The sequence below is a fragment of the Strix uralensis genome, chromosome 8 (genome assembly GCF_047716275.1).
Source record: "Strix uralensis isolate ZFMK-TIS-50842 chromosome 8, bStrUra1, whole genome shotgun sequence".
Lineage (NCBI taxonomy): Eukaryota > Metazoa > Chordata > Aves > Strigiformes > Strigidae > Strix > Strix uralensis.
The window spans coordinates 18,435,634-18,459,832 of record NC_133979.1 but is presented as its reverse complement, the minus strand read 5'-3'; the positions used below and the strand labels follow the sequence as shown (position 1 = coordinate 18,459,832).

Below are 24,199 nucleotides of genomic sequence, written 5' to 3'. Positions count from 1 at the left end.
AGAGGGGAGGCCAACAACTGGACCGTTAACTTTTATTATGGGTGCTGAAGCACAAGGCAGGAGGAGCTCAGCCTGATTTGCAGATTCTAAGCTGAGTTTGCAGTGGCTACAAGAGGATGTTTTTTAAAAGCTTATAAACAGATTTTATTTTATTTGTAAACCACTGAGACTCAATAAACATGGGGCTGCACTGTAGTGGTTTATGATGCCACTTTTTAGAGCTGATCCACAATTTAAGCAGAATACTATCTGCAATCTCCGATTTATGTTTTAAAATGACAGGAAATTGCTGCTTTAAAACCCTGGACCCCAATGTCTCTGTCTGTTGCTGAAACGTGGTGCCACGCAGGGCTGATGTAGCACTAGGGAGCTCTGCGGGTCCCACGGCTGCCAGGGTGCCTTGTGCTGCACTGAGCTTGCATGCTGCTCTCCCCACTGGTGCCTCCCAGAGCACATTCCCTAGCAACAAATACCTACAAATTCAAAGGTATTTAAAGTACTTGGAGTGCCCCGTGCGACCAAGGCAGGAATAGTACCATCTACAGAAATATTACAGCTATATCCAAGATGGTGTTATCTCCAAAAAGCTTACTTCCCTCTCAAACTGAGGCTGAAGGAAGTACAGCAGAGTTAACCTGACCATTAACATGGTGAGGTGTCCTCACCTGGAGGAAAGTTTGATGCCTTCTTTTTCCTTCTGTTCAGTGAAGAGGAATTTGATCTACTACAAAAGCCAAAGAAGGTAGAACCAAAGAGGAATATCCCTGGGGGTGCATTTTAACATGAATCTCAACTAGAACTGAAATGCATGTGCCCTTTGCAGACCATACCTAAACTGTGTTATGGAAGCAGCTGTTGCTTTGTATCTTTCCTTGACTTTCAGCCTCTCTGTGGAATAAAATGCACTTAGGTGCATAGTAGCTATTTACCTCCAATGTATTGTCAAAATTCCAGTCTTTCCTGATTTGCAGTGCTTAAGCATACCTATAACAGACCATTATTTTACAGTCATTAAATAATGATGATACTCTGTGCCAGCTTTGTGCTGGCTATTCTCAGCAAAAGTCAAAGGCATTTGCTGCTAGAGCAACATTTAAGGTTCAGTGTAGTATCAATAGCAGCTTCAGATGTAGGTGATTTTCTTTGTGATGTCTCAGCTTGTTTCCTTTCCAGAAAGAAAAAAAAAAAAAAGACCACAAAGCTTAACAGATCTTCTGGTACTGCAGTTCTTGGACAAGAGATGATTATGTTATTTTGTTATACTAATACAAATGGCATTTGATGTTTTATAGTAATGGTGTTAATTCTGAAATTCCAGTGACCAGCTTAATGCTGTGAGTGCAATAGGAAAAAAACCTTCTACTGTCAGGAGGAAATTCATGTTGCTCTTGCTTTATCCCTGTTTCTCAGTGATGCTTGTAGAGAAGGATACAGCCCACGGGAGTGCACGCACACTCTGCGGTGACGGGAGCATGCAAGGGTGGGGAGGAGGGGCTGCATCCAATGGCCTGCTCAGGAAGGAAGGAGCAGTGAGACACGTACAACTTTTAGCAAAACACGAATCAAGAAGCCGGAAAGAATAATTCAGTAAAGATTACTTCAGAAAGTAGTGGCGTATGATCTAAGGTCAAAACACATTTACCTTTTTCACTTCAGTTTTCTTCTAAAACCATCTTGTACTTGTCTTTTCTTCACATCTGTGTAATGATGTACAGCTACAGGGCTAACTCATTCACATTTTGCCATCTTACTGTCTTTGGCAAATATGTCTGAAGGGGCTGCAGGGCTGAAACGAACTCCTCAGTGAAAGTTGTTGTGACAAAGTAACATAAATGAGAAGAATCTTGCACATGTGAATGTAGTTGGAAGATGCATTGCTTTGGCAAGCTGTAATGCAGCTTCAGCTGCCTGAGCTGACTTGGGAAGCTTTCCATGTCCTTTTGCCTTTTGCATTTTCCCTTTCCTTTGAATTATCCACTTTTGATTTCAGAATGATTCAGAAGCACCCTGAAGATGCTCTAGCTAATTCTTGAGCTTCCAGTCAGTGAGAGAGAAATTGTGCTTGTAGTGTAAATGGAGATTGCTCTCTGCAAAGTGCTCTCCCACTTGTGGTGCTGTGCTTCAGATCTAAGTCACAGTGGTGGGTGCTCTACTGTAGGCTTCTAAACTTCCTGTCATAGTCTATATTTTGCCTAATAGGTTTTTGAGGGAGTGTATTGATTTCACTACAGAATGGCAGTGACCTTTACATGCTGCTGTACATTACGTCACACTGCAATAGCCCCACTGAGTCCCCATAGTCCTGACCCCACATCCAGCTTGTGAATCAAGAACTGCACATTTTAAAACCCTGCATGTTTACTCCTAGTGGGTTGGAGGTCTGGAGGGGAGGCCTCAGATATCTTAAATGTTCAGCAGCCTTCTACTATTTGCACTGCTTGAAGGTTCAGTATTGCCAGCAGAGATCCACCTCTGACTCTTCTCTGGGTCACGTGCAAGTGGGATGCAGCCGTGGAGTCCTGTAAGGAGGTGTGAGCAGGTGTTGGAGGCATGCTGGTTTCAGTGTTCAGTGTCTGTCCCCAGATGACTCGCATGGGGTTCTTGCCCTGCCTTTCTGTGATTTTAGCACTGCTTAGGGTGAGTAGAAGTCAACATCTGTATGCTGGTGTCAGTTTTGGGGTTTTCTCATCTTTGCTTCTGTCTGTTCCAACTCCAGGGCTGCTGCTACCCAAACATCAACAAAGAGGATGTCACTAATGACAGAAAACCTTGCTCTTGAGCTGTAACTGTCTATGAATGAAGGCATCATCCCTGTGGATGTTGAAGGAGTGGAGGAGCCAGCATTCACCCCTGTGACAGGCCATCATCAAGGACCCATGCTCTGCCAGTCTGCTCATTGAAGAGTGCCAAGGGTCAGGTTTTTATCTTACCATACTCTGTTTGATGATTTGTAGCACTGAAAGCAGAGGGTCCCTGTGTCAGAGTCAGGAGATAAATCCATCAGAACCATCTTGGTTTGCATATTCTACTGGACACTGGTGTGTGCTCAGAAACCTGGTCACAGCAACTCATTCCTGTCTGAAACCAGCATCCTCTTCTTTTTTAGGATGGCCTCAGAGACAGGTTGATAAAACCCCCAAAATGGTGACTTTTGCATGCTGTTCTTGTTACATGTTACTGAATAACACAACAAACACCCTGAAGGCTACTGTGCATGGATTTATTGGTCTTAGTATAACTATCAATGTGAAGATGGATTGTCAGCATAACATATACATGAAGGAAGCTTAGTAATAATTAAGGGCTTTCGATTTGAAACAGCACCCTGTAGAGTTTCAAGAGAAACCGGAGACAGTTTCCTCCCCTTCCCCCTGCTAAGAAATATATATCTATATACATATATAGATACATATACTAAACCAAATGGGAAAGAAATGGAGATCATATTGAACAGACGCATGCACTGTGAAAGAGAATCATGGCATTAGTGCTGCGATACCAGCTCATCAGCAGGTACTTCAAACGTATTGCTTCCTCCCAGAAATTAAACAAGGAGAGAAAATCCATCTTAATTTACTGTGAGTTACTGTGGGTTAAAAGTTCGGAGCTGTCTTGGAGCCTACCAGATCAGAAATGTTGACCTGTGGCTGATAGGTACTGAGTACATTAAGGTTTTGGTATGGAAAAGACTTGGGTATTTAGTCAGCCAGTTAACAGGCATATTAACTAATTTGATTACTGATATAAAAGACATCATTAATACAAAAACCAGGTATAAGTGCTTTTCACGAGTAACAAAGTTCACCATTTTTCTCTCTGCTGTGGATTTGCCTAGAAATCTCTTTTTCCCAATTTTTATGGGTTAGAACTAGTCACTATTCCTTTGCTTACCAGACTGTAACCAACTCCACCTATTGGTATCACCATAGTCCAAGCTAGCAAGTAAATTATTTATTTACGTTTATTCCTCTATGGTACAAAATACATGTTTTGAGAATTAGTGGGATTATATTTAAAATCCTACAACGGAGGTAGGCTGTTGCCCTAGCAATTTTGAGAGTAGTTTCGCACAAGTGAAATGTAGTGTGGGACAGTGTTTCCACTTCTGCTCTGAGCTTAGTTGAAAATGACCTGGGAATATCAAGGGCTGAATAACTGCTGACAAAAAAAATGGATCTTGTGTTGAAGAGGAACTGGCAAAGTCTGGCATTTCTCAAGGCCAATTTTGTTACCTGACATTCTGCCAAAAAGGAGCTGTGAGTGACGAGGTTAAGGGCTCATTCAATGGCTGTGAAATCAGCATCAAACAAACAGCCGCAGGGAGTGCCAGGCCATGTTCAATCCTTTGCCTGGAGTCTCCTAATATTAGGATTACTCTTGACAGACAGAGCAAAGGCTTCCATTGGCCTAGGCACACTGGATGAGCAACACAAAACAACTCACTACAAAGCATGGGGATAGTGATGCAGTGGCAGAAGCTGCTGGTGAGCCTTAGCTACCTTCAAAGCCTCTATGTCTTAATTTTCTTTTGTCTGAATCCTCCTTCCTCTCTTGAATAAAAAACAGTTAAGACATAGTCAGAAGCCTTTTCTGAACCCTGGAAAAACAGCAGAGTCAGCTAATTTAATCTGGCATATAATTATTAAAAATCTGACAACCACATAAACAGAGCAAAATTTTCCAATTGCCTATTGGCTTTGTGACTTATGGGCTGTGGTAAATAAATTGTTCTATCTAATTGCAATGACTTTAGCCAAAACAGTGATTACAGCAATTTAAAAAGGTTTCTTCTGCAGGTGACCACTTTGCCTGATGGCCAGGTTAATTTGATCACACTTGTTAATTTGAATCACATTCCATAAGAGGATGATGACAAGACCTCCATAATTGTAAGAATTGTAAATATGCAACTAATACTCCATTCGCTATTTATTCAACCAACCCACCTTCAGGTGGTGAGCTGTGTCTTCAACAGTATACTCATGATTGCTCTAAGAGTGCTTGTACTCTTTCCAGAAAGATGAGTCTTTGTGCACCTTCAGATGTCTATATCCCAGGTGGACCAACTGATATTGTCAAGGATGCTGAGTTACAGGTAGACTGGATCCCAAAGCAAGTAGCATCCTGTGGAGCAGCAGAATATGTTAGTTATACAAATGGCTGGTCCATTATTTATAAGAAGGCAAAGGCTGGATTGTCATTTGACTGTGCAGACATAGCACCTGTGACTCAGTGTATGTATGTAGAAAAAGTTTTTAAGTCCTTATCTGCACTGCACAGGTGAGCTACAATTGCCACGCATGTAGACGTGCCTGGACTAGTTTTTGTCTGTGAAGGAATTGCAATGAGAAACTTGGGGCTTGATATTTGCTCTGTAATGGAGGCTTATGTGGTCATGGCTTGCTCAGCGTGGGTCACTGGACAGAAGCTGTCTCGGGAGAACCTGCAGACTGATGTTGCCACATAAACACCATACAAATCAGCATGTGGGTTTTATCTACTTGGTGTAGTGCAGTTATCTCCGTAAGGTCTGACATGTAGCTAGGATGAGCTGCAGTGATTACTGGTGATGGTTTCACAGCGGTGACTGGCAATACTAGTTTTTCTGTATATGTGTGTAACTGTTCAAACCGTGCTGATTATCATTTGATAGAGACAGGGTGTGTTGTTTTCTTATCTGTCCAGTTCCCTCCATGGTGATCACTTTATTGGAGCAAGTAGGCAAAGCATGTGCTTATACACATACTGACTGTCATAAAATTGGCACCTAAAAAAGTCAAGTCAAAGGACAGGTACAAACATACATACATACAAACAAATATACAGAATAATTTCCTGCAGGCTATTGCAAGCTGGACAATAATAGTCCTACTCTAGTCCATTTGGCCTCTAGAAGCCAAAATTGAAAAGACTTAAAAATTGAGTAAATAGTCATGAGGTAACGTGGTTTCCTTGATCCACTAAAGCAAAAAGCAGCTTGTGTTTTTGAGGAGAAAAGAGCACGCAAAGAGTGAGGCAACTTTGGGGTGATAGCTTAGTCTTTGTCCATTAGTTAAATCTCACTCTGGCTTATGCATTTGTAACATTCAGAATTTTACTTGAACTATGTGCACACAAAAGAATCTGTTAAGGACAGTGGGGAAATAACATATGGATTGAGACAAGTAGTAAATAAGGTGTAATGTATTTATTCTGGATCCATCCATTCCACCTACCCACATACCTAAAGCACATATCACTGCAGTAGCTTAACATCATGTCTTATCCCTGGCATGTTCATGTTTATGTATTTCTGTTCTGTGAAAAAATGAGGCAAATTAGTGTTTCTTTACATTCTACATATGTTGTATGTTATTTATTCATCCATTTTTGCTCTTACCTCTAAGAAGTATTTCAAATCATCTTGACATCTCATCTATACACAAAGCTAGGAAATTCTGCATTTCCACCAGTTTTACAACCCAGTGAAAACCACTTTTTTTTTTTTGGTCAGTGCATCATTGTAAATTTCTGTCATGAATGAAAGTATTTCTGCTCATGCAAGCTGAGTTTTGCTTCATGAAACCAGGAGCTGCTCATATCCTTGTGGAGGCAGTTGTGTAGGGTCAAGGTTAAATTTAGATTTTTCTGTGACTGATCCCATTATAAGGTTAATTTGCAGAATATTAGCAAGCTTAGCAAGAAGACTGGCCAAAGGGAAGCAGGAGGACTGATGGAGAGACAGGGACCAGTTCTGAAGTCTAGCTAAGTGGGCTGAATAAAGTCTTTGGTTCAGGACGGAGGAGTGAGTGGAAAGACCACTGCCTGCATGCCACTACTCTGAGGTTCAGGTGCTGCCTTGTCCAACCTCAGTGCAGAACTAGGGTGGGTCTGTGTTTTGCCACATAGGTTTATTATGATGCAGGAGAGGGAAGATGGTTTTAGAGCATCTGAAAGAGGCACAGTCAAATCAGCGTCTAAGCAACCCTTCTGGACTTTTACCCTAACACATGCTTAGAGAATTCAGCACTGTGTTTCTAAGACCATACAAAGTATACATGAGGGCTGCCTTTCTCCCACATGCCTCCAAGTTTCACCATCTGTCTAAAGAATGTGACTGAAAAAACGTGTCCTTTAGATGGCTTATTTTGGGAAGGATCAACACTTTGTGGCTTTGATTTAATGTTCCACCCTGCCTTGCCCTACCTGGCATGCAGAACAAAATGTCTCCAGCACCAGTTTTATTGGGGGATCTAGGTCAAATTAAGAGGCCAACAGACTTCTTGACTACCTAGTGCCTATAGCAGGGTCTTGGTGCACTCTGTCACAGTCATTCTGGTTGCTTGCCCCACACATTGTGGCCACAAGATTGATTAAAGGCCACTGAAGTCTGTGGGCAGTTTCAGGATGCTTTTGGATGAGCTATCAGGCTTTTGGAGAGCAGAACCATGGCCCTGTCCAGCTGGCTCCAGGTCAGGTTCTGGGTTGTCTGATGTAGAGAGAAACATCACTGCCCTGAGATGCGAGGGGAGGGGGAGGATGTGAAAGCAATGCTAATTCCTACTTCTGCCTCTTGTCAGGCAGGTGAGAAACGAAATCATAAGGAACTGCACAAGGGGCTGGAGAGCTTGCAGTTAAAAAAAAAAAAAAGAGAGAGCATGACAGATTTAAGCTCTGGGTGTGATGGAGTTTTGGGGAGCTGAAATTTCCTAAGGCAGCTCATCATTTCAATGGTGAATTGCAGGACCTGATTTTTTAGAGGAGGAAGGAGGCAGGCTGTTCAGCACTGCAGGAAAGCTAGTGCCTTGTCTGATGTCTCACAGTAAGACACAAGAAAGAGACGTCTGTGGAGGCTTCTTTTTCAGCGGATCATCGGTGAGCAGACAGGTCATTTCTAATTAGTACTTGTCAAATTAAACCAAGTTAACCTGACCAAGGTTGGAGGTATTATATCAGAAACTGGGCTGTCATTCAGGGCTTTAATTTTCTGGGCCAACTATAAGGCTCTCCTGTGTTCTGGAATCCTTACTGTACTCTTAAATGCTTTAAAAGAAAATGGGACTTTGCACACAAGCACATAGAAATGCCCTGACTCTGTGGCCTGTCTCCCTCTGAGGGTAACCCTGCCCAGGGTGGCTTTCTGGCCCAACACTTGACATGGGCAGGTCCTGCTCTGTAAGTCCCCTTGTGTTCTTGTGCTCCCTGTTCATGTGTATCGAGAAGTGAGAGGCAAAACTCAATCCTTTATTTATTCTGTTTGTATAGGAAGGGTAATTTTTTATTTTGACTCTTCTGCAGTGTTCAGTGAAAGTGACAGGAGCTGGTAGCTGAGATCACTGCATTTCGGAAGTGAGACTGAAGAATGCTACATATCCTCAGTGTACCATATTTTGTATTTTTTAAGTGTTTAATGTTGTGTAAAATTTCGCTGATAGAAACTCTTAATAAGGTATTAAAAAAAAAGCCTGAAGTAAGATTAGCAATTTGCACCTTTTAAAAAATGAACAGTACTCTTGTTGTTTTGATACACAGCTCCATTATCAATTTGCATCTTTAAAGAGGTGTAACCTTTCTCTGATAACTTCTGCTCTATTCTACTTAGCTGAAAAGACTCAGTTTTACTTTGCCTGTACTGCACTTTCCTATGCACAGTTAAAGCAAGCCAGTAACAAAAGCAGATTTTTAAAGAACTGGAAGTGTGATTCAGTTTATTGTAGCCTAGGCTATCAGAGTTGACTGGTAATCTTGCTGAAGAGTAGCCCTGCAGGTTATTAAAAAAAAAAAAAATTAGTTTCTGAGAATATATCATAAAAAATTTCTTCATGCTTGAACAGTCACATACCCATAACCTTCTTATTTATCAAACTGGCTCCAGGGAATAGTACAACCTTCAGCCTGCTATCGTACAATGAACTGTGCCTGTTGGCAGAGCAATCTTGACTGATAATTCCCATCTTTCAGCCTGCCTTACCCTATCTGTTCAAATTGACTTACCCCAGCTATAGCACCCAAGGAGGCACCTTCTACTACAAGGTCCAGTTGTCCTGTCCATTTAGACTATTCTCCAGCGTCCCAGCATGTCTGGGAGGCCTTAGATTTAAGAACTTATGGACCCTGTACAAATATGTTGCAATGTAAATATCATAAACAGGGCTATGCTGTTAAACATATGCAAAGAATTCCTTTAGCTGGAAGATGCTTGAAACCATTTATGGCAATGGTTTTATTTTTAACTATGAAACTAAAATCTTATCTTTATTTTCTCCCTATTTCATCCCCTCACAAATACTTGTAGTAAACTTGTTATCAGACCAAAAACTAGTTATGAATTGCCATTATTTTTATTGGCTTTTTCTTCCCCTCAATTAATAACAATTAACATGGATGGTGAGGCTTGCAAATTAGCTCAACTCTGTCTGGGCTTCCATACAGGTTGACTGAGGTGTGGTGCAGGCTGCAAGGAACTGTGGCAAACCACACCTTAACATCATCAGGGAGCCGTGCTTGCCCATCTCTCAAGGATGAGCTGTTCTCTGGCATTAGGGGAAGAAAATGAACCTGAAGATGACAGCCTGGCTCCTCACAGTATAAATCAAGGTTATGGAGAATAATTCTTGGTAAGTTTGGCCCAGACCTTGCTGAAATCATGAGGATTTCAATGGCCTTTAGTAAAGTTAGCCTCATTAGTAAAGTTAGTCTTCAGTTTTAAAGATGCTTGACTCTGACTTGGTACTAGAAGGTGTATGAAATTTGGCTTCTGTGGGTGGCTGAAATGGGAACACAATGAAAAGAAAAAGCATTAAACTATTGATCATTGACACTTCAGATTGAGGATTTTATAAGTTTAATGATACATCTTCCCAATTCATACATGGAAGTCATACAAAATATATTCAGTAAGAGATATTCAATTGTCTTCTGCTGAACACATACAGTTTAAGTGTCAAACAATAGGACTTTTCCTCCTTTAAATGTAAAACCCTTAATGCAAACTGAACTACAGATGTTTGTTAAGTTCTTGTCAAATCTGCTAGCAATTGATTATATGGGGAAAAGCATGGCACATCATCTATCAGCTCTCTGCATGGGGGAATGATTAGATTTTTTTGATCATTGATAGGGGTATATCAGGTCTCAAAATGGGTCCACTTCTCCAGCTTTTAAAGACGACAACTCCTGACTGAACACTGTTATGTATGGGAAGATCACAAATGTGAAATACAGGGCTGCAGCACAAAAATATTTGAAAACCAAAATCTTGGTCTTAGTCTCAGCTTGATTTATCTTTGTGCTGCAGGCAGGAGAGCTGTCCCCAGTGGCAATGTTCTTTAGTGGCTTACACGGCCTCTGCACTGGTGAAAGTGTTGTCCTTGAAATCACCAAGGAATATCTTTATTTCAATTTCAGCTTGAGGTTATCATTATATTACTTTTTAAAGATACATTTAATTCCCAGTTCATACATGGAAGTCATACAAATTATTGATTTTTAGCTCAGATCATTAAGAATTTTAACACAGGCTGTGGCTACTCAGATAAAAGAGGTTCTATTAAGAGCTTAACAAAGGTTAATTTTGGCATATAATTAACTCATCAGCTAATGAGCTAAAGACAACTTTATCATTTAATTGCTACATCTGGTAAAAAGTTCAAAGAGGAAAAACAACAGCTTTCAACATCTAAGTGCTTAGAGTAGTAGCCGTGCTTATTCCCTCACCCCAAGGAAGGTTAAAATCCAGCCCCTCTTACAAATCCCTTTTCTTTGTGTTTCACATTTCTTTCTTCAGTCTGCTTATAGGAACAATTCCTTCACCCTTGGCTTGCTGTATCTGTTCTCATATACTGCAGGGTAGTATTTAAAATGAAGATGAGTGATGAATTCATAAGCAAATTTCTGATAGTATTCAAATCAAGGGGGTGGGTAACAGTCTGGTGGAAGATGACACTACCCACCTGCTCCCTGTGTCACCCCTTCAGTTCCCAGTCTTATTCAGTAGCTGCTGGAGGAGCTTGATAGAGGAAAGGGAAGGCAGCGTTTCAGTCAGACAAGAGGAGTAGTCACATTCCTGGTTGCTGTTATGAAGTAATATGCTGTATGGTAATCTTCCTCTTGCATAACATGTCAACCTACCTGAAGATTAAGAAATCTAGAACTTCAGTTAATCTTTGAAGTTAATGGAAAACATTTAGTGGGGCAGGTGCTCAGCTGCTGTAACTTGTACAATTTGTCACTTGAGAATCTGCCTCATTGACTATGGTGGGACTTTGTTCTGGGCCTTGGGCTCCTACTGACCAGAAGGGTCTCTCAGTGACAGCACTGGCTGTCCTCTTCTTTTGGGAGCTCCTGGGTTTGAGTTGCATCTTCCCATCCATTTTCTACACGGCTCCTGAGGACTGAACCCAGAGTTGCCTGTAGTGCTGAATGGAGCAGAACAAAGACTTTAATGGTGCTTTGGTGGGAGGTGGGATTAGATAAGGCACAGCAAGGAAGAAAAAAGTGGGCATGAGTGAAGTGGAAAGCTCCAAAGCATGAGAAATAGAGTAGTTGTGGGGCTGAGAGGGTGGGGAAGTGGCAGCTGAAGTCTGTCCGTCCTCATAGAAAGGTGAATATTTAAAGGCTGAATGTCTAGGTCACAGTTTGTGATAGGGTTTGAAATTCAGCAGAAGAGCTTCTATCCTTATTCCTACACCACCTTCACATGATGAGAAACTTTCCTGCAAACAGGCACCCCGACAATGACAAACCGAATCCTCATTAAAACAAAGAAAGGTTAAGGGGAAAAAATAACCTATTTAAAATGAGGTAACTCACCAGTCTTTGAGCTGTAAATTGACAATAGGATTTATATAAATCCATAATTGTATCTCTTTTACCTGCAGTTAGGCTAGTTAATGATGAAAAAAGTATACAGCCTATCGTGAGGTTTTAATGAGGATTCTTTTTGCAGAGTTAAAAAAATCCACCAAATTAAATTCTGCCAATTTACTCCATTGCAAATTGAGCGCCACCCTGTGCGCAAAAAAAATCATCAAGTAGCTTAAATCAGTTACAGCTAAATGTGTAAGTCAGCGTGTGCTTTAGCCTTTAGTCATGAAGAATATATTAGATTTTAAAAATAAATGGCTTTCTGCTGAGTCCTCATTGCAGTGGCTTTCTGAGTTTTAATTAAATTTTCAGTACTTGTGGGTGCTTCTTCATGTACTTTGTCCACAGAATTCACAGCATCTCTATCATTATGTGCAGTGGAAAACCAGATTGGAGATTATTAAGCTTGTTCATTCCTTTGTTATTCACTAGTACAATACCTAGAGAATTTATTTTTTTCTCTTGTAAGATAAGAGCAAAGCATTTATGCTACAATAATACTCTATAAGAATGAAGCAAGAATGCATAAACTGAACATGATTAGCAGTAGCTAGTAGCTTGTTACATTTTGCTCATTAGACACTTCTGGTCTCTTTCATTGGTGTTAAATGAACTTAATGTAAATTAATAAGTATGGGTTTGTGTCATTTGGAGGAAGATCGTAAGGGGAAGGGGAAACAGTGGGTGTTGCTGGCCTCAGTGAGGAGTTGAGGCTGCGACTGTTGGAGGGAGCGGGCTGCTCCTCATGTGGGATGGCAGAAGCAGTCCCTACAAGGTTGGGCATTGCCTTTTTCAATCACGGCACTAGTGGTTTGAGGTGAAGAACACAACTGATTGCTAATTGTGAGCAGGAAAAAGAGGCCTCATGCTTGCTGGCTGTTTCCTGCACCTGTGGCATCCCGGTGCCAGGTCTGGGCATAGGAGTGCTGACCCTGCAGAGCATGCCCAGCCACAGGGCAGGCTTGCCCACTTCTCTGCTTGGCAGCTGCCTCCCTGCTTGTGTGAGGCAAGCAGAGGCCAGTGCCAGTCTCCCAGGGAGCCAGAGAGCACTGTCTGTGTGCTGACTCACTGCCCCAGAGGGGCAGCCCTGTGGGAGTGGTGGCCATGTCGGCTCCGTGGCTCTGGAACACCCTGAGGCACTCCACACAAAATGGCGTACCTTGCCTGGCCTGCGGGCTGCCAGCCTTCCCTCCCCACCCGTGCTCCTGCTGTGTCTGGGCTTTGAGATGAAAAACTTTGCTTGAGAGAAGACAGAATGTGTAATTTGAAAGGGCAGTGGTGCAAGGGAGCAGCCCTCTCCCATTGCTCACCCCGCTGGGATTTAATCCACCATGTCCTCTCACAAGTGTGGGTGAGGGCAGGCTGGGGCTACCCTCGCCCTTGTCCCCAGAGCTCCCCACCAGCTGGAAACTGGGCCCCTGTGTTGGGCCCCATCCTACTTGTTGTGGTGGGCTGCTGCAAGTGGCATGTGGTGCTAGGGGGTAAGGGTACAGCCATGGGCAGACTGAGCTTTGTCACCTTCTGCCAAGATTTGTGGGAACAAGCCCATGTCATGAGCTATGTCTGCAGCCACACATCCATAGCAGAGCTGTGTGGGTGACAGCCTGCATAGGACAATTGTCTGTGTGTCTATGAGGGAGATAGAGTCATGGAAATGTGACAAGAGGATGCAAAGGTTTAAGAAATATTCTTAGCTCCCCCCAGCCCGTCAGTGCTCATTGAGTGTAACAAAAATGAATGTGGCTGGGCAGTGGTGGACCTATCATGCACCTAATTTCAAGTGTCTCATCACCAATTATCCCCATGCGTATCTGTTCTCTTTACCAGATGGACTAAGATTGACTCTCAGACCTAGGCTCTCTTCCTCCTCTCTCAGCATTGCTTCCAGCATGTCATTTTCCCATTTGTCTGCAGCTGCCACTTTAAAGGCTATGGCATGGATCACTTATTGCCTGTGTGGCTATTTTGTCTGCACCTGAGTGTCAGTCCTGGAGGTTAGCACCCCCCCACACCCCGTTTGTTTTATTACAGGACAGCTAAGAGCCTCTTCCTGGAATTTGGTGTAAACAAATGTGGTGGTTTGACCTTGGCTAAATGCCACGTACCCACCAAGTCGCTCTATCACTTCCCCCCTCTTCCCCTTTTTTCTCAACAGGGCAAAGAGGGGAAAGAAAATAACCAACCCTTGTGGGTAAAACAAAAGCAGTTTTAATATAAGCAAAGCGAAGCAAAGGTCCGCGCGCAGAAGCAAAAAAAAAGAAAACAGATTTATTCTCTACTTCCCATGAACAGGTGATGTCAGGCCTTCTCAGGAAGCAGGGCTCCAATACGCGTAGTGGTTGCCTCGGAGGACCAAGGGTGATCCCACCCCCTTCCTCCTTTCTCCCAGCTTTATACTGAGCAGATGTCATATGGTATGGAATATCCCTTTGGTCAGTTCGGGTCAGCTGTCCTGGTTGTGTCCCCTCCCAAGATCTTGCCCACCCCGTCCCACTGTGGGGGGGGAAAATGTCGGAAAGAGCCTTGGTGCTGTGTAAGCACTACTCAGCAGTAGCCACAACACCAGTGTGCTATCAACACCCTGCCAGCTCCCAACATAAAACACAGCACCGTGAGGGCTGCAACAGGGGAAAACCAATTCTGGCTCAGGCAGACCCAGTACAACCAATTTCACAAGGAAATAAGCCTATATAGAGAAGACTTTACTGAGGACTTCAGAGGGATGTTGGGTGTGGAGACAGTAATGGACACTTTCTTTTTTAAGCGTAGGAAAATTATAAAACAGTGTTGTCCTTTCAGAGTGTTTCACATTAACCTCTTAAAACATCTGCTGGAACTGGCTGGAAAGCAGGAATTATGGTGGGGGTGGGAGAGAGGAAATTTGGAAAGTTGGTTAGTATTTGTTTTGTGTCAAAATGAACAGTGCAATTTTTTGAAGGGAAAAAGCAAGACATTTAGAAGCAGTCCTTCCTTCCTCCTCACTCCTGACTGTTGCTGTTGGTACTCACTCTGGGTGTGACCAAGCCCTGTTCAAATCCCTTCCTGGCCTCTTTCAGAGAGAATCTTCAGCCAGGGCATCCCAAGGGGGAGCAGCAGCAAGGCGGCTGGCAGTTTTTTTGCGGGGCTCTGTATGGACAAGTGTGTGTTGGGGTTGGAAGGGTTTTGTCCCTCTCCCCACTGGCAGGACGCAGGCCAGTCACAGGCCATGTAGACATGTTAACGTAGTGGCCCTGGGGCCCTGTGTGCGCCCATCTGTGCTGACATCTGTGGGTCTTTAATCTCTCCTCTTGCAGGTGTTCTGTAGAAATGGGCTCCAGAGCATATTTTCTATGAAAAACTTTCCCTTTTGACTCTATTTTCCAATGGAAAGTGTTTTTTAGTAAGAGATCTCAGCCCAGTTTTATCCAGAGGTTGCTACTCTAAGCCATTAGCTATTAAGCGCTTCAAATGTGGGGAAACTGCCATTTCTTACAGTTATTGTGACACACTTTGCTGAGACAAGGTTGGGTATTCTTCTGAGGAGGTGTTCAGAGAAGGTAAAAGTAGAGTGAGACAAATACCCAGACTTATTTTTTGTTCCTATAGGACAGTGTGGAATGTATCGTTATTACATTCAAGTGCTGCAAGTAAAGTTGCTAGACACCTTAAACATTCTCCAGCGGATCCATGCGAGCTCTCATTTGTAGAAATTCCAGTAAAACAAGTTTTCTGACCTAAATCAGCACTAGCCCAGCACTAAGGAACCGTGTTCTTTATTCGGCAAGGTATCCTCCTTGTCAAAATGCATTTACATAGAGCCCTGCAGACTATGCACTAATAGCGCCTCCCCCTGCTTCTGCCTCCTAGTGGGCTGTCTGAAGGAGGCTATACATATGTATTAAGTTATTAAGCAGTGGTGTGGGTTCTCACAAGTTCAAACGCAGAGCATGCTGTGCCTATGCTCAAACGTCTCCAGGAGGGCCTGGATTAATAGAAATGCAAATGGAGCATCTGCACAAGGCCATATGATTAGAGCCTTCCCCCTCACACCTCAAAGTCAAAAGCAGAAAAACACTGCATGTGAAATACAACCAAAAAAACCTGGTGATATAATATGCAAAGTCTGTTACCAATTTGAACAGCAGTCAGCAAAACATTGAGCCTAACCCCACTTTAAGCACCATTGGCCCTACCTTCTCAAAGGTAAGTGGTTTAATCAGCGTTGAATTGCTTGGGTCTCAGAGTTCATAGCAATGCTTGTCTTTGCCTAGGATTCCAGTGAACTTCAGATCAGCTCTGGCCAGCAGAAATGCTGCTAACCTGAGCAGAAAATCTCCTGTTTTGTGCCAACTTATTCAGAGGTTGTTTTGCACTGATGAGAACTCTGAATGTGGCACATGCTAGTAAAATCAGTCATTAGTAAAATCAGCTAGGACAGATATGCTAGTCAAATTCTGCTTCAGGAACTGGTATTGATGTGAGTCCACCTATAATCACTCTGAATCTATTTCCTTCCACCTGACAGTAGAATTTGATTCACTTGAGACATATCCTGCTGTGACAAGGTTTTACATCCTTCTAGAGACACTCTTTCAGCCATGGTGTGGATTAGTGTGGCCTTATTGGATGTTGGTTCCTGTTGCCACAAATGTGGAATAATCAGAAGGCAGTGAAGTTATCATTTTGTGCCCTTGGTCCCAGCCAGATCCATGAGATGTAATGGGAGAGGGCTAAGTGATGGAAAAAACTTTTCAAATTTTCCTTCATGCAGTGGTATCAGGTTTCTTAGAGTCAGTGAATGAGGATGACTCCTCTGTGGAGAGATCTAGATGTTCCTGCAGGAAATAGACTTGTGCCTGTTCAATACTCATATAATCAGGTGTCCCTTTCAGCCTTGCCCTCGCATATCTGTACCATGGATGTATCTATGTAACCAAACATAGGCCCTTACATTTTTGTAAGACTAGATATTGCAAAACCTCTTTTTTTGCTTCTATATGGTTGTCATATCTGTTTGACCGAGAAGCCATCTTGGCTTTGGAAAGGTTTCTTGAAATATGATTACAGCTATGATTCAAAATTTAAGCCACTATTAGTGAACCTGTCAGAATAAGAAATCAGACTGATCTTTCACACTTTTGGAGGTTTTATTTAGTTTATTCTTGTCAATTACTCTCCTGATGGTATAGGCTATTCACAGATGCTGATATACTTACTGTCTCTGTGAATGAGGGAGTAAAGTCTTGAGTTCTTCCATGTCCTAGAATAAGGCTCATGAGCAGCTGTTGCCTGTAGAGTGGGTCTATTTAATATGTAAAGGGTAAAAACACATCTAGCACTCTGCCTGTGATTTTCTCTATAGACGTGGGGAAACTAACCTGAACATAATGCAACTTGGATTGTGAAGGACAGTCCCATATATCTGATTCAAATACCTCTCAGTTATATGAACCTGACAGAGCATCTGGTGATCATACTTACTGCTTTGAGTGACTTTAAAAGCTGAAATATGAATATTGCCCTACAGACACTGCAGTTATTTCTTCAGAAGCAATTGCCATGCTTCCTGGTTTTTTCTGTGCTGCTTGTTATTGTAGTCCACAGTTTGGTCACCTGCATTGCATTCTGAGAATTCCTTTCATATGTCTGTTGCAGCAAACACACTCTTCCAGCTTTGCTTAGAAAACTTGGAGAATTTGTCCTTGTTCCTCATCTTAGGCTTGTGAGCTGGAAATTAAGCCAGAAAACAGTCACCCATAGAAGAATATGTTCTACTTTTGTCAAACAGCATAGAAAAAGCTGCAGGGGTTTTTTTGCAGGCAACTAAAAAGGGACTCTATTTGTAAGGGAAGTAAAATTTTGTATATATCTTTACACAGTGTGCCTGGAAATGTTGAACCTTGTCTTCCTCTTTGTCTTTAACATTCATGGGACAAACAAAACTTTGGGCTAGAATGGGGAATCAGGTGTGATTCTTCAGTGTCAGAATATGGTGACTGTGAGTTGTATGTCACCTTACTGATTTGATAGGTGCTGGCATCCTGCTTCACAGTTTTCCAGCAGAACAGAAGCATGACTATATGTAGGCCTTGACTCTTCAAAGACATCACTGAGCTTATTTGAATGGTAGTTAATCAACTTTCTTATCTGGCCTCAAACCTTAGAACCAATGGTATGTAAATTCTTAAATAACTGCATGCACCAGGTCTGCACAAACCAAGATAGAGGAAAAATTAATAAAACATACATATGAGTCTCTATTGATTTCTCTACACATTAAAGGCTAGTGATTGCCCAGCAGTGAGCACATTTGTATACATACTTCTCACATGCCATAAACAGAGCTGACCTCTTTCAGCAGCATACACAAACCCTAACTATAGCTACAGGAAGCTTTTTATTTCTTTTAGTCAGAATATATTATTGTGGTGTTTGCAGTTTGGTGGGGAAATGAATAAAGGAAATAGTCCCCTCAGGTTAGATGAGAATCTGACTTCCAGTATATTACGGGCAGAATGAACATAATATCTAATGGGAAAAGAGGGCCATTCCTGTCCAACCAGTTGCTGCAGGTCCACAGTAAAAACAGTAGTATATTTCTCGGAACCTGGTGCAACCTTGGTTGCAATTTTCATGGTTAATTCAAGTAGAAGGGGAAGAGGAATGGAGAAAAAAGAATAATTTGAGATACAACATAAATATGCAGTAATAAGAAAAAAAAAGTAATTTATTATAACCATTACAAGTGATTCTGGTCTGAAAAATAGCACATCAGTTCAGTGTGGACGAGTAGCTGTGTCTGTCTGCTTTGATATCTAAAGCAGGAGTTTGCTATATATAATTTATTTTGATTTAAGTTATAACAAGTAACTGCCTAAGTGAAACTCTGGCTATTCTATCACATATATGACCTACAGTAAAAAGCTAAAGTATTTGAATAATATATCAAACAGGACCTCTGCCTTTCAGCTACCTAGAAAAAAATGCCATTTTACTCCTATGAAGGGGTCAGAGCAGGGTACTTACAGGTGCAGGTAGGACTGAGTAGTGTAAGAACCTTCTGGTTCACTCCTGCCCCTCAGCTAGAGGTTAATACAGCCTGCAGATCAAGATGTCAAACAAATCCTGTGTGTGCTCCTGGCCTGTTTCAGGGCAATTCCAGCTAGTAAATTTGAATCCCATTAAAATGGTTTAGTTCACATACAGGTATTTGCAACACAGTGGCAGTAATTGAAGGTGAAGCAAACAGCTGGCTTTGGAATTCTTAAACCGTTTCAGCTAGGGGATGTCTTGGTTGTACCCTAACCTGGCTTTTGCTGTACCTTGTGCTAGAATGTAGTTCCCCAAAATGCTCAGCTCCTGCTTGCTGCAGTGGTTGAGCTCTGGCACTTCAGAAGATGTTGCAGATCCCAGTGAGGCACTTCCTTAGGGGGAACACTACTGAGGGGATCCCTAGGGTCAGATCTTCCACTGTTGTAAGGTGTATGGGCCTCAGTGAAGCTGTCAGTCAGTACATGGTGCTGCAGATGCATCATTGTTGGCAATGCTGTGAAGTAAAGGGAGAGTCTGGCTGATGGTCAGATAGCACCTTGAGTCTTCAGGATGAAAGTTAGATATCTAGTATCCTTTGAGGTGTTTTCCAACCACATTTAATTAGGAATGTAGTAAGCCTCTCTGAACATGGAGCCCTTTGTTGCTGTTTTCATAATGTCACTTCTCAGAATAGCACAACACAATCCATGTTGTTTAGATTGAACATACTGCAAAAAACTTCAACAAATTACTCTTTCAGGAAGGCTTAACAGTGGGATAGGCATTCAAGATCTCAAGACAGCTTAAAGAGAAAATAATTCAGGCGTCCAGGATGAGTGCAGACTATATGGGGATGAAGAACACTTGTTTAGCTGTGAACAAGAAGGTGTCTATTTTTCCTAAAATAAGCAGATCTTCTCCGGCAGTACCTAGGTGACATCTGCCTGTACAATGATCTAAAGGTGCATCCTCCTTTCTAATTCAAATCCATGGTGTGTGTTCAGGCTGTTCTGGTTCACAGCCCTGGCTGCACAGTTGGTGGTGGGAGGAAGAAGGACCCCATTACAGTGCAAAGGTCAGACTGATTCTTAGACTGTAAGCAATGTTCAGGTTGGGTTCAGCAATGTTCTCCACAACAGAGTCATGACTAGGGTCTTCCCTCCTTTGGGTTTAATTGACATAAGAAATTAAGCAGCTTCTTGCCATCTCAGAGCCATGGTGAATTATGAAGCTTCACTCAGTCCCCTAGATGGATTGGTTTCAGCTCCATTACCTCAGAGAAGGGGACATACATGAGGCACAGAGATTAAATGATTTATCCAGACAATTACAGCAGGTTTTAGTTAAACTGGGAATAAAATTGTCTGAACCCTTCCCTCCCTTGCCTCTTTGCTCCTGACTTTTACCATTAAATCCCTGTTTTGTGTACTTTTCCTTGTATCTACCAGTTCATTGTTGGTAGGCTGGTTTTTTTGGTCTTTACGATTTGGTGACACCACATGGGAGATGTAGCTTAACATTGGGCTGTACAAACTGAACAAGATGGGAAGCAGGTTCTAACAAAATCATGCTTTTATTTCAGTGACAACTTATAGGACAGGCTAAAGAGAGGCAAAGATAGCTTTACATCAGAGATTCCTGGTTACAACAAGTTCTGCAAAAAGATAGCTGTCTCCACATAGTAACTTTCTGACTTTTGTGTTTACTGTGGTTCTCTTTACAAGTGCTTTTGAGGACTGCAAGGAAGAACTCTTAGTTACAGCAAAATCATACTGTTCAGTAACAGTCACCTCACATAACACCAGCAAGGCCAGGTTTAGGTTTCTAGGGAGACACTAAGCTGAGTCAGTGGTATCCTGTGGACACTACTATATGTCAAACCTTCAAAAAATCTCTCTCTCTCTGGCTGGGAATCTCCCAGCCACCACAGTCCTTCTTCTCTCCAAAGTATCACGAGAAACAGTGATCTCTGTGTGTTTGGCTTCTCTTTGAAATGCTACAAGAACATTCTTTCTTGCTGCATTTTAGAGCGATGTAAGAGGGTGCACTCCATGGACTCTCAGATCTGAAAGAAAAGCAGCTGGTTTTTTGGTTGACTTCTTTTCTTTTAGTTCCTATCCTTCTTTTGAAGTGTGCCTGGTTTTACAGGTAGTATGCTTCCAGCTGCCACATATAAAATTAAGGTGAGATGTATATTTTTTGACTACTAAGAAGTGCAGGGTTAAAATTCTTTTCTACTACATGACTGGTACTGTTGTGTATCATGTTTTTTTGTCCTTCCAGTATGGTCTATGTCCCCTCAAAACACATCAATAACAACTGCAGAGTAGCCCCAGCAGAGATGGCCATCTAATGCAAATACTGATGAGAGGTTGACCCTACAATTTTATACCTGGCAGATGAGTGGAAGGAGGGAAGAATCAGAATTGTGGAAGCCTGAGAAACAAGCCTAAAAATGTGGAGTGCTACTCGTCATCTCCCAGCAGCTTGATCATTCCAGGTAATACCATGACAGAAAACTGAACTGCTGTAATGTTAAAGTGAATCACTACAGTGATTCAAGAGATATTCAGAAGGAATTGGAAAGGGCAAGATTAGACCTGTGGATGCCTTTCTGCTTGGAATACAACTTTTTAAGGTGGTGTCAGATGTCTGTGGACAAGTAATGGTATTGGCAACACTGTGAAAAATGTCTTGGACTTTTAATGACTATAACTGGTTACAGGTAATTAAATATATGATGCAAGTGCTACACAGCAGTGGATAGTGTGCTGGGCTAAGTTTCCAGAAGCAACAGTCTAAAATCTGTGGAGGGGTAAGTGGAACATGCTGGGTGCTTGGCACTTTAGATAACCAGACTGGTTGCTTGCAGTTCTAATACACAGACATGGGCCCCTGTGTTTGAGAACCCAGGCTATCCTACATACCTAGCTTCTTAGCAGCCTGTTCCTGGCGCAGCTGTGGCTGTCTTAACTCCTATGCTTTACGTATATTATGTCTAGTCTCTTAATCTACAGCTTTATACTCAAATTTTCTTCATCTGTAGACCCATTTCTGCTTTCCTTAATTTCTCAGTCCATTCTCACTTTTGTTCCTGATGTTATTTTGCAGGGCTTTTATTTCACTCATTGTAGTTCTCCTTTCCCACCTTACCCTGACAATAGCCAGCAGTCCGGTTGGCCTTGGTACATCATGTACTCGAGTGGGCAGCCTCATCTCTAGACAGCGCAGCTGACCTCAGCTAGCAACTGTCTATTGCCTGCACTAAACAAAATCCAAGAGTTCACTGTGTCTTCATTGGTAATCTGAAGAGTCCTTCTAGTCCCACTGGGGAATTCTTTGCTAGATGCTATATAAAGCTGTAGACATATGTGTGGAATTTCAAAGTTCAGGCAGATTCGGGGTTACTTACCTGTTTACAATCTTTGGAGATACTTAAGCAACCAGAGTGAATGAGCTCTAGATCCTAGATGCCAGGATTGTATTAACTCCAACTGGTGGCAATGGGAAGGGAAAATCATTCCTGACTGATTATTGCCAAAGGGCTTGTCTTGAAGCCTATTCCAGAGCACTGTGCTGTGGACTCTGGATGTACATTTTGGACCCCTGAGGGAACTTTCAAGACTGAATTTCTATGGAGAAACAAGAGGTACTAATTTGTTGCTCAAAGTTGAAAAATAAACGATGTTGCACTTCATAAATAGGGTGTTAATGATAGCAATGAAATAATCGATTTCTCCTCATTAAGTAACAAACAACACAAGCTGAAAAATTAACCAGTTTGTTTCACACAGTTGGCTTAATGGAGAACCAAGTGGGTCTTAACTTCCTCTCACCAATGAATAATGGCCTAGAGAAACACAGTGCTAATCGAGGCAACACTGGTGGTAGTAAACAAGTCAATCCTGTATTTATTAGAGAAACAGAACATACATAATACATTGAGCTCTAGTTATCAGCTGAAAGTTGCACAATGCTGGCAAAATAGTCTGTTGTATCTCTACTGGAAAAAGATTGTTTCTGTGACAGGAAATCCATATGTCTAGGAGGAGAGGCATTAATTTAGTAGAAGGTGAGAAGAGTGCCACGTGTGGAGCGGGTGGCCTGCTCTTGACTTAATGGCCATTCAATAATTACTCTAAATGCATCACTAATAGAGCAAAAGGCACTGTCAATCATTCAACACCCTGCCTTTGTAAACTTCTTAATGCTCCTTAGGTTTGACTAGAAGTTCAGAGGAAACAAGGGATAATATTTAAAAAATGTGAAAAGCAAAAATACTGTACAAGACAAGTAATTTTTTCTCACAGGAATGTGCAGAATTTTCAGTCCCTGTGAAGCAAGTGTGTTGGAATGGGATTCATCTCAACTGACTTGCACAATAGGTTTGGTCTAGAGAACAGCATGCTAGATTGGACCTTGGAAAGCCTGCATTCTAGTCATTGGTCTCCCTTTGACCTGCTGGATAATCTTCAGCTCAAGTGTTTCTCTTCATAACAAACCTACAAGATAGGGATGATGATAGTGCCTAATGTAAAGTGCTCAGAAAGCTAATTAATCTTGAGTTTTTAGCAGAAATAGCCATCATGGTTTCATTGGAGGGATTTCCTTCTCATTGGGGTGAAGCTTTCTGTTTTCTGTTTTAGATGACTCTTTATCTACACTTCACTGATTATGCTGGTATCAAGCAACAGTTTTATACATTCCTAGTTTAATAAATAATAGATTTAGTGCTGGGACATTTGGAAGGTAGTGAGAGAGCTCCAACTTTCTAAGACAGCTAAGCATATACAACAGTAACTGCTATTCAGAAAGCTTCAGTTCAGGCTCACAAAACTAGTTAAATCTCCTAAAGAGTCAGTTGTCTTCCCTGAGAACTCCTTGATTTTGTCTTTGATTTAATTCAGGCAACACTCTTTGTGGAAATGTGATTTATTGTAACTAATTGCTAGTTGATGGTGTTCTTCATGCTAAATGCAGATGTTGATCTTGGCAAACATCAAATGGAAGATATTTTCAGATTAATATCAGCTCCATTTTCAGCAGCTAGTGGTGTCACCATTTTTCTCCTAACAGATCACATCATGACACACAAGAAATGTGATTCTACAGAACTGCAAAATCCAGAGAAGATAATGAAAATTCATAAAGAATTGATAAAAAGAAGAGGAAGTATGAAGGATATTCCTGAAGAAGCTGTATCAGTAGGGGAGTTTCTATTACAGGTAACTGGAGTAAGTCCCTCAGGAGTCTTCTGTTTTCATCTATTTATTAAACAACTAAGAGAGTAAGACAAACTATAAATTAATTATACTTGCCAGTGACATAAAGTCAAGGCAGTGGT

General features: G+C 41.9%; 1 protein-coding gene across 2 annotated transcripts in view; it reads left to right on the top strand.

Annotated features, from left to right (window-relative positions):
- The window catches only part of BARHL2 (BarH like homeobox 2), a 63,397-nt gene extending 39,433 nt beyond the window's left edge, over positions 1 to 23,964 (top strand). The window contains exons 4-6 of one of the 2 annotated variants that reach the window (XR_012629865.1): positions 2,717 to 2,912; positions 21,139 to 21,355; positions 23,932 to 23,964. The gene's annotated coding sequence lies outside the window, so the exon portion shown is untranslated. The remainder of the gene's footprint in view (positions 1 to 2,716; positions 2,913 to 21,138; positions 21,356 to 23,931) is intronic. The other variant, XR_012629866.1, reaches the window with a different exon arrangement.
- Positions 23,965 to 24,199: the final 235 nt, after the last annotated feature.